Raw genomic sequence first — 11731 nt, 5'->3', positions numbered from 1 at the left:
ACCTTTTGTTTCAGTACTTTGCCATTATACTCTTTGAGTTCCAATTCTGGTCTTTTACATATTAATTTTAAATCCATACGGGCCTTCGAATTATCCTTCGTTTTTCCTTTAATATTCATTACTGTATTGAATACATTATCAAACACATTTTTCTCTACATGCATCACATCCAAATTATGTCGTATCAATAGGGTCGGCCAATACGGTAGTTCCCAAAAAATAGATTTTTTCGTCCAATTGTGATCCTTCTCAAATCCACGGAGGGGTGTAGGACTGCGGGCATCTGTTAATACATCTGGAAAGTATCGCAATCTTCTTAGAATCTCTATGCCGGACAATCTTGAGGATGGACCTTCCGTTTCAGTTGTGCCTGCTTTAAATGCATTCTTTTGACGTCGGAACGGATGATCGCTGGGTAGAAATCGACGATGGCACTCAAACCAGCAAGGCTTCCTTCTATGCCTCAATCTAAAAGCTTTGGAATCCTCCATGCAGTACGGACAAGCCAACCTCCCATGTGTGCTCCAACCAGATAACATACCATATGCAGGGAAGTCACTGATTGTCCATAGAACAACGACCTTCATGTTGAAATTTTGTTTTTTGTGGGCATCATACGTGGTAACACCGTCATCCCACAGTACTTTTAATTCATCAATCAATGGCCTTAGATATACATCAAGATTTTGGCCAGGTGAGGTCGGACCAGGGATCAATAGAGACAAGAAAAGATTTGGACGTTTCATACACAAGCTTGGTGGAAGGTTGTATGGAGTTACAAATACTGGCCAGCATGAGTATGGAGTTGATTTACCCCCAAATGGATTAAATCCATCTGTACATAGACCGAGTCTAACATTTCGCACTTCCATTGCGAAGTTCTGATAAGTACGATCAAAGTGCTTCCAAGCTTCAGCATCAACAGGATGCGTGATCTTGTTTTCATCGTGTCGAACTTTATTTGCATGCCATCTCATGTGTTTAGCTGTCCTTGAAGACATATACAATCGCTGCAATCTAGGAGTGATAGGAAAGTAGCGGAGCGACTTGTATGAAACTTCCTTTGATCTCGTGCTACCATTGCCTCTTGTCTTTGGCTTGAACCGAGGATGCCCACATGACGGGTATGATATGTCGTTTTCCTGCTCCTTGAAATACAACATACAGTGATTTGGACAAACATCAATCTTTTTGTAACTCATACCTAGAGCGTTGACCATAACTTTCGTACGATAGAAATTTTGTGGCAATTTCTCATCTTTAGGCAACATACTCTTCACAATCATGCACAAACGGTCAAAACATGATTGACTCAAATTATACTCAGACTTCAAATTCATTAGTTGAAGAATTGCAAACAAGATAGTGTGACTCTCACAACCGTTCCAAAGTGTCTCATCAGCATCTCTAAGTAAATCATAAAATCTACTAGCTGCATCGTTTGGTGATTCTTCATCTACGGCAGTTCTTACATCACTAGAACTCATAGCAGAACCCAGTTCTGTTCCTGCGGCATCAAATATCAAATTCGTATATGGATTATCGTGCACCACATTCACACGTGCATCAAAATCGTTTCTAAATTCTTCTCTATGAAACGTCCAGTTCTGATAATCACTCACAAAACCCTTCCTGTATAGGTGATGTCTAACGCCATGAGGTTCTACAAATCTATTATTCTTACAAATCTTGCAGGGACACTTAGTCCGACCTGTGGGATCTACTCCACTGACACTTGCCGTTGCAAATTCAATAAAACTGTCAACACCATCCATATATTCATGCGATAACTCATTGTCCACTATCCTACGGTACATCCATTCACGGTTTGCAGTCATTTTGTCGTATGATGTTGCGAATAGTATCCCAACCAGTTAAAAGAGAACCATCAGAATGTTATGATGAAGAAAATATCAAATTTATCATGCAATATATGATGTCATACAATCACAAGAATTATGATGCATGCATTGATAACTTAATATTTTCATGTGCAAACTATTCATGACACGATACATTCATTTGAAGCATGCTTTCAGTATACAATTTCACATGGAAGACATAATCAAATTGAAAGTAACTACATTAAGCATGGATACAATCACATCAAACATTGCAATACATCGAAATAATTCATATCAAACAAATGTCAAACATGTACCTGCAGCAAACACACTTCAATATCCCACTAACTACTACCATGCCTAGCATGGACTCCGTACTCCAAAAATAAGAACACTTCTATATTTATACATTAAAATCATGCTCAGCATGATCTCCGAACTCCAACAAAGCAGTCCTAGATATCAACAACTAAGTCAGTGTGTGAACAATAAAGTGTTACACTCAATAAATTAAATAACATGTGAAGGGATGATGGGGCACTTACTTACCACTAGGCACTTACTGAACAATAAAGTGTTTTTGTCACTTACTTACCACGGGTGGCGGGGCACAAGCGAGTTCCGTTGAGAAATCTGCAAAAAACACTATGTTAAAATGAATATTTTTCAAAGCTCACAATGCTCCCCTTGCGTACACTCCCAGATACCATATTCAATCTATATCTAGTTGTTTGGTACTCAGACCTCAATCAAACTGTACAAATGACAATTATGTTCCCAATATCAAAACTTGAACTTTAAAGGGATGATTATGATCACTGCTACTTTCTTTACACTCTTTTGAAGAAATTAAAACCACCAAGATAACTTGTCTGAAATGCCAAAGATACAAACTGGAGTGCTAGAAAAAAATGGACAAACCCTCAGTTCAAACAATAAATATGCACGCGGTGCTCAAATCTGTTACAATGTGAAGGCTGAAATGATGCCTATCAAGATGAAGAAGACAATGGGAATGGGTGCCCATTGTAAGATTGCTTATAACAGATACAAACAAATTGCTTAAATCATAGTCATGTCACAATTGCATGATATAGCAATGTGATGTTAAAGTGAAAAACACACGAATTGTAGCAGAAACAGACTTATCTTAAATATAGCACAAATACAATTAGAAGGCACCTAACAATGAGCAGATACAGTCAACAAATCTCAAAATTTCAATATCCTGCATGATGAATCTTTTTTTCCTGGCCATATTGAAAGGCATTGAAAATACGAAAATCAACATAAAGAGGAAGGGAGATGACAAAATTCTTTACCTCGCTAAGGCAACACTGGATGCTCGTTGTAGTACCTAGACGAAACCTATCGATCAAACCCCCTCGCTCAGACCCCTGTCGATCAAGAACTATAGAAACCTGACGATCTAACTCCGTCGCTCAAACCCCTATCGAGCAAAACTTGAACCTCGACGATCTTGCATCATGTACGGGATCGTCCTTTTGGGTATTCGAGGGTTTCAAGGAAGATGGTGGTGAAAGGATCAGGTGGATAGGAGAAGGTGAGAGGGTTTTGAGGAAGATGGTTCACAGGTAGCAGGGTTTGCGAAGGATGACGGTAGTCTGGCGATGGAGGAGCAACAGTGGGGAGAGGGTGCAGCCAGAAAAGGGGAGCGGCGGCTGGCGAGCGGTGGACGGAGAGCGGCGGCAGGCGAGCGGCGGCTGGCGAGCGGTGGACGGGGAGCGGCGACAGGCGAGCGGCGGTGGCCGGGCGGTGGCGAGAGCTGACGGGCGGCGGTAGGGAGAGGGCGGCGGGCGGGAGCAAGACAACGAAACAGGAAAAAGAGAAAGAGGGATGGGATTAGGGATTTACGCGACATTTAGCGACAGAATAATTCCGTCGCTAAGCCGTCGTAAATCAAAAAACCAAAATAGCGACGGAATATACTCTGTCACTAAGACGTCGCTAATTAGCGACGGATTCGCGACGACAGAGTTCCCTCTCTAAATCCATCGCTGAAATGGTGTTCTTGTAATAAGAATTAGCGACAAAAAATTGCAGTCGCTAATCCGTCGCTAAGTAGCGACGGATTAGCGATAAACGTTGTTTCCTCGCTAATCCGTCGTGAATTAGCGACAGATTGTTTCTCTAGCTAATATGTCGCTAATTCGCGACAAAAAAAATCCATCGTAAATTTCCGTCGCTAATTAACAATTTTCTTGTAGTGAAACAACACTCAAAACTTATGCAATGCGATGTGGAAGAATGAATGCGGATAAAAAGAAGGGGAAATATAGCAGAGGATGCAATCAAATCAGATTGATGCTAAAACACAATGCTACAACAAAGATGTCGATGCTTATTCCAGATGATTCTGGATCTAATTCGATGGTATGTGCATCAGTGATGCATTAACTCCTATCAATACAGATGCAGACTTATAGTACAATAAGTGATCCAATGAATATGAAGATGAAGATGAAGATGAAGTAGATGACGCAGATCAAAACAACTAAATCAAAACAGGAAAAATGATCAAAATAGAAGAAACAACTAAATCAATGAACTACAAAGATCTAAAAATGCAGAGAATGCAGAGATGATTTAATGCTTTTCTATTTCATTTTTGTTTTGTTTTTTATTTTTATTTTTAATTTTGATTATAGGAATCAAATGCAATTATGCTATAAGAGATGTACAAAGTTGTGATTGCAAGGATGAGGATGAAAATGAAAATGATGCTACAGTCATGAACAATGTACAATAAAATAGGAATGAAATCATGTGGACCGAACACAAAGAGTGTCGATCAAAGCGATTCTAAATGATTCTTGCAGCAAACAATTATACCCGAAAAGAAAGAAAATGAAACAGAAAGAAACAATCACACAAATGAAGCAATACGATGAAATGAGAGAAATATAACAAGTAAAATGAGCAAATAAAATCGGCTGATAAAACTAATTGGCAGAAATGAATGGATGATGAAATGCGGTAAATCAGAGTGAAACATGGAAGAACACAAAAGAAAGAAGACAAAAAAAATGCAAAGAATCAAATGAACCATCAATAACAAAATATAACAAGGAGAAGATCAAAATCCTATTGCAAAAATGCAAATCGATGTTGCTTATAGGCAGATCGATATTGCATATGATGCTTCAGTAGAGAAGAGACAAAAGACCGATATTATACAAAGAAAGTCTAGGAGAAAGAAGAAGAAAAGGGAGATTTACATAAAAATGAAGAGGGAGGGGGATAATTCTTACCTTGGGTTGGTTTGGATTGAGAGGAGAGTGATCTTCCTCTCTGTGCTACTGCAGGACTGATCGAGCTCCACTGAGAGAAGAAAACTAGAGAAAGGGAGAAAGAAAAGGGGAAAGAAGAAGAAAGAGAAGAGGAGAGGAAGACGGAAAGGAAAAGGGAAAGAGAGATGCGAGAGATGGGGGCTGCGAGATGAGAGATGGTCTCCCTCCTGCGTTGGTTTATAATGGGGGAGACCGTTACAAAAATTTCAAAAAGGGTCCCTTAAGTTTTCAAATTTTTCAAAAGGAAGGTTCTAATTACGAGGTTTTTCAAAAAATTAAAGGGGAAAACTATATATTTTTTCTTTTTCTTTTTATGTATTTGAGAGAAAAACCTAAAGATACGAGGGAAATATGAGGGATTTAAAAGATGGGATCCAGATGAGGTTTTTGAAAGTTTTATGCAAAATATTGAATTTTGAGGATTTTACAAAAAGAAGAGTTTTGTGAAATAGTAGAATTAATTTTAAAATTTGGGTTTCAAAATGGATCTGGATCTGAGATTTTGAGAAAATATCGAGTTTGGATCTCGAATTGAGGAAACATGATGAGATTGGATTTGGATAAAATACCTGAGCCAATACAAAGAATTGATTTTTTTATTTTTTTGAAAATAGAAGATCTGAGCTCAGAATTGGATTTGGATATCTAATATGGATCCAAGATTGGGTCAAATATAGAAAGTGAAATTGGATTTCGGATCTTCAACAAGGAAGTGAATCCGAGAATTAACTAGAGATTAACCCAATTGCTCAAAAGGTGGGGGCCAGGGGAAAAAAAGGAATTTTTGAAAATTTAAAAATTTGGGGTGTTAACAATTCTTTAATGACTTGGATAGTGTGTTGGCAGGATTGAATAAGCTTCATCTTGCAGAACCAGCAAGTAGGTTCGATTTCTTGATTTTTTCATTTTCTAAGGTGTAGGGGTAGGTCTCTATTTATAGATTTGAATGCACTGATCTATAAGAGTTCTTTTCGTGCAAAGATTCATCCAAGAAGAGTCTTTCCGTCTTGCAAAATGTACCAGGATAGTTAGAAGGAGATAAGGATAAGCTCAAACTTATTTGCATCTATTCGGTACATCAAATGATGATATGGTTGTGCCGTCTTCCTATCAGATGACATCCATGTTATGCCATCTACAACGGACGACCAAACTATTCTTCCATCCATAACTGAATGGCTAAATTGGTTATGTCGTTCAATGGCAGGGTGTCTAATCTTTGTACCTACACACTTGAGAAAAATATTAGGGATTGGGCATCATAAAAATTTTGCTTTCTACAGTTACCCATTCTTAGGAAAAAAATCTCTATCTTGTGACTTTATTTAACCGACAAACAATCAATCTTTGATCACGTGTATGGCTCCGAACAACTCCTCTAAGTTCTACTTAGCGTCTCTCCTGAGTTGTGTAGTACATTGGGGGTGAAAGAGAGAAGAAGAGAGGTATTGAGATAGAGAGAGATGTGAGAGAATAAAGAGAGAAGTAAGAAAGATGAAAGAGAAATGAGAGGGCTCTAAGAGCTAGACCTCAACCCGTAAGGGACTTCCCTATTTATAAGGAGTCTATTAAATGAGATGGGAGGGAAATGGCCAATTAGTAGGCCTCTTCTCCTTTCAAGTCGTTTAATTGACTTTAACATCTTAATTATTATATTCATAACATTCCCTTTAATATATATGTCTTATATTGTATTTTATTTTTTTCTTTTAGAGGAGGGGGTGTTGGGAGTCGATTCACCCATTCCCCTTCCTCTCATTTATACTCCCACCAAAAACTTATTCACCATTATTTTAATTGGGGCCCACTGGGGAGGAGCGACCCACTATGTCTCTTTCTTTTCTTTGTTAACTTTTTTTCTTTGTTTATTATTTTATAACTTAGTTTATCTATTAAATAACTCGTATTATCTTTTATGAACAATCATTTAGATAGGTGTGGTTAGTTCTCAAGTAATATATTAATTAAATATACTATCTAAATTAAATAAAAACCTTAATTTATATTTTTTATTGGACCTTGGATTCATTTTGGATTCAATTTTATTTGGATCAAACCAATTCATATTCAAATTCAATGTAGATTTTGGATCCTCTTGAGATCCAGACCCAAATACTTGAATCCAATTATTTTCTCTAATGGATTTTGGATCTTCTTAAGATCTAGATCCAAATATTAGATTCAAAGACCTTTGGTAATGGTTTCTGGTTTTATATGAGATCCATATCCAAAAATCCAAATTCAAATGGATTTAAATTGGGAACTTAAATTCCAAGTTTTAAATTTCTCAAAACCTTTAATTTCAATCAAATTAATATTTTAGATTTCTATTCGATTATGAACGGTTAAAAATTTAAAAATTATGGTAAATTTTTATTTATTTATTTAAATGATTATCAAAAATATATTAGTGAGCCAAAGGACAAATGACTAGAAGATGAAGAATAGGGTTTCAGGAGCGCTAGCATTTTTTTTTAAATGAAATGATTTTTACAATCAAATCTATTTTTTTCATCATCATATTGTGTCAGTCGTCATTATGGCATTTTTGATAAATAAAAAAGGAAACATAAAAAAAACATATGCAATTACAAAATTGCCTACCAATGTGTCCAATGCAAATATATAAAAAAGCGGTATTAAAAATACATACTTAAGGTTATAACTAGAATTATATAAAAGTTTTTATTTCAGTTATTTCGAACACGTTTAAATATAAAAAAAAATTAAAATATTACAAAAATGCCACCATCCTTCACCTTTTAAAACCATACAAATAACGAAAATGCAACTTAAAGTATTACATAAATGCCGCCATTTGCTCTCTCTCTCTCTCTCTCTCTCTCTCTCTCTCTCTCGACCTGCGACCGGAGAATGGCGATGCCGACGATGGCTCGGCAGGATTCTGGAGGCACTCAGGTGGAAGCTCCGCCCAAATAGGTGGCGCTGTCCATGGAGCAATTGACGGAGGAAGGGCCGATCATGGCGGACATCCGGGTAGGCACCAACCGTCTCCTGGAGGCGCTCTTCGTGGCCGCCCTCCTCCCGGCCCCTCCACCTCATCCACAACGAGGAGTCCGCCATGCACACCAACCTTCAGAAGCTCCAATCCATCGGTATCTCTCTCTCTCAGAAACCTAGTTTTCCATGATTTTCATCCCCTTTTTATCTTGATTTTAGCATGTTTGGTTCGTGGAATTGGAAAAAAACCACGGCATAGATGTAGAGTCATCGATTTTGTTTCGTGAATTACGTGAAATTGATTTCCCAACAAGAGATCAAGTGAAGGGTTAGTTTGGAATTGTGGGTTGTTTGGCAAGTTTGGGAAATAGATTCTGTGGAACTCCCCCAACTGGGAAAACAAAATCGCCATAGCTTTCTTTCCTCGATTCCAGTTTTTCTTGTTATTCAGAATAGGAAGTGTTGGTTTTTGTGGAAAATGATCAGAATTGTTGGCATTGTACCTAAAAGGAATAACTTGGGGGATTGTATTTTGGAATGCCTTGCAGGAATCTTTTTTGTCCATTTTCGTTTGCATGAGTGGGTGCACCCACTTGTCTGAAAAAAGTGGGATAAGTTGGGAAATTGGACCATACTTCAGAATTTATTTTCCCAACTTATCCTAATCATCTCAAAAGTTAGAGCATCCAATCAAAGGGATGTCCTGAAGAGCCCACTTTTGTAGAAAATTAGGATACATTACGGTATTTTATTATGGATCAGAGTGCAATATCTCAACTTGTCTCAGTTCTCTAAGAAGTGGGTTCATCCAAACAACCACTTGGAGGACAAGTACTAATCTGTTTATGATGTCATAATGATCGACAATATGCTCCACTCAAACGTGTGTGTGTGGGGGGGGGGCACACATGTACGGCATGACCCTACACCCGATTGAGCGTCACTCGGCGCTCAATCGGAACAAAAAACACACACTATAGCTACAGTGCATGTCCCAGGAGAGAACACTCAACACCCTCTCTGCCTTAATAGAGCATAGTGACATACTCTTGTCAAGGTAGGCTGGTTCATTTATTCTGTTAGTTTTTTTTTTCAAAAAAAAAAATTTGGTGTGATAGTTTGGGGTTCAGGGGTAGTGCCTCCGATTTTTTTTTTGAGATAAAATAAAAAATGGCTACAATTATTAATAAAAATCTATTTCATATGGACAAATCAAACTATTTGCTGCAGTCAGGGCTGGGCTAGGACTGCACTTTTAAATTATTTTTTTTTAACCTGGCCGAAAGGCACCCCCCCCCAAAGCTCCGCCTATGTTGTCAAGTAGACTTATGCATGCATGATGTGCAAACAGGGGTGTAGCAGAAAAAAAAAATTGGTGTGATAGTCTGGGGTTCAGGGGTAGTGCCCCCGATTTTTTTTTGAGATAAAATAAAAATGGCTACAATTATTAATAAAAATCTATTTCATATGGACAAATCAAACTATTTGCTGCAGTCAGGGCTGGGCTAGGACTGCGCTTTAAAAAAAATAATTTTTTTTTTAACTGGGCCGAAAGGCACCCCCCACAAAGCTCCGCCTATGTTGTCAAGTAGACTTATGCATGCATGATGTGCATTTATTAAGGGTAAGACATTCAAAGCATGCATAATTTTTAGTTAACAACTTATTTATTAATAGGGATGACAGTGGACCGAGGGACAAACGGGTGCCCCGCCTCGCCCCGTTTGGACCGGGGATGAAGGGCATGAAATGGGGATGGAGTCGGGGATGAAGGTTAAAATCTATCCCCGTGCGGGGATGGAGGCGGGGATGGACTTACGTTTTTCCCCGCCCCATCCCCATCTCAATCCCCGACTTTCCCCCACCCGCCCCGTCCCCAATCCTTTAAGGAATGACTATAGATCAAGGAGAAATGGGGCCCCGCCCCGCCTCACCCTCGTTTGGACCGAGGATGGAGGACATGAAACGGGGATGGAGGCGGGGGTGGAGGTTAAAATCCATCCCCATGCGGGGATGGAGGCGGGGATGAAGGTTCAGATTTTGAAACGGGGCAGGGGTGGAGACCTTGTCCCCCACCCCCGCCCTGGTCCACTGCCATCCCTATTTATGAAGGGAAAGATATCCTCTTAAATTGTAAGTAATGGTAAGGAAGATAGTCGAAGCATATGTGGCATACTCAGATATGTTTACGGCCCCACCCAAGCCACATCTACCAGGATCCTAGCCCGGTTGGACTCTTGATGATCTAGGACTCATAAGTCATTCTCCATGGTTAGGGATGTTAGTGGACCAAGGCAGGGGAAGGGGACAAGCTCTCCACCCCACCCAATCTCAAAATTTTGCCCTCCATCCCTACACAAGTTTTGATTTTTACCTCTTTCACTGGTTCATTCGTTGTTTCATGTCCTCCACAAATGGTGTGGGTTGGGACGGATTCCTGTGCCCAAGTCCACTGCCATCCCTATGTTAGACTCGTTAGAAGAAGAAGAAAAAGAAAAAGGAGAGAGGAGAGAAAGGGGTCATGAAACTTAGGGTTAGTAGACATATATATATATATATATATATATATATATAAGAGATTTAAATATCATTTTATAAGATATTAAGGTTATATTAGTAATTTTAGTAACACAAATCGGGGGTGGGGGAAAGAGTAAGTCCACCCCAATACGAGTTTTGATTTTCACCTCCATCACCGGTCCATTCCTCGTTTCATTTCCTCTATCCCTGCCCCAAAATAGGTGGGTTCAGATGGATCCTCGTTTTCCCTCGATGCACTATTAGGGCTAGTAAATGAATCGAGCCACTCGTCGTTTGACTTTGTTCGGCTCATCCAAACTCGTTTGTGTTCAGCTCATTTAGCTAATGAGCTAATTACGAGCTGACTCGACATACCTTACTGAGGCAAGTGTGAACAATGCATGCTTGTCTCGACTCAACTCGTTTAGGCTCGTCTTCTTAATGAGCTATTTATGAATTGTTCAGCTCGTCTAATGCTTGCAAACTTGTTTGAGCTTGCATTAAAAAATATTTTAAAAAATTTATTCTTATTGAAAAAATATTTTAAAAAATTCAGAATCACTAAAAAAAAGATAAAAACTATTTTAGAGCAAAACATTATTTTAAAAAATCTTGACTCATTGATTTTTTTTAAATTTATTTAGCACAAAGAAATATCTTAAAAAATCTTGACTCATTGAAAAAATATTTTTAAAGAACCAAACTCACTAAAAATATTCTTAAAAATTCATTCAGTGTAAAAAATATTCTAAAAAAGCCAGACTCATTGGAGAAACTAATTTTAAAAATAAAGACTCTAAAAAAGTATTTTTAAAAATTCATTTTGTGCAAACAAATAGTTTAAAAGTTACGACTCATTGTAATAATATTTTTAAAATTCCAGACTCACTGAAAAAATAATTTTAAAAATTCATTTAGTTCAAAGCAATATTTTAAGAAATCTTGACTCATTGAAAAAATATTTTTGAAAATCCATAATCTTTGAAACAATACTTTTTAAAATTCATTTACCGAAAAAAGAATCAAGTTTTGGATAATTCGAGTACGACACCTGAGCATGTTTTTATAAGGTTTCAAAATTTGATGAATCAAAAT

Source organism: Nuphar pumila, chromosome 4, assembly GCF_984573655.1.
Source record: "Nuphar pumila chromosome 4, dmNupPumi1.hap1.1, whole genome shotgun sequence".
In the NCBI taxonomy this organism is placed as follows: Eukaryota; Viridiplantae; Streptophyta; class Magnoliopsida; order Nymphaeales; family Nymphaeaceae; genus Nuphar; species Nuphar pumila.
Note: the sequence above shows the minus strand (reverse complement) of the source record.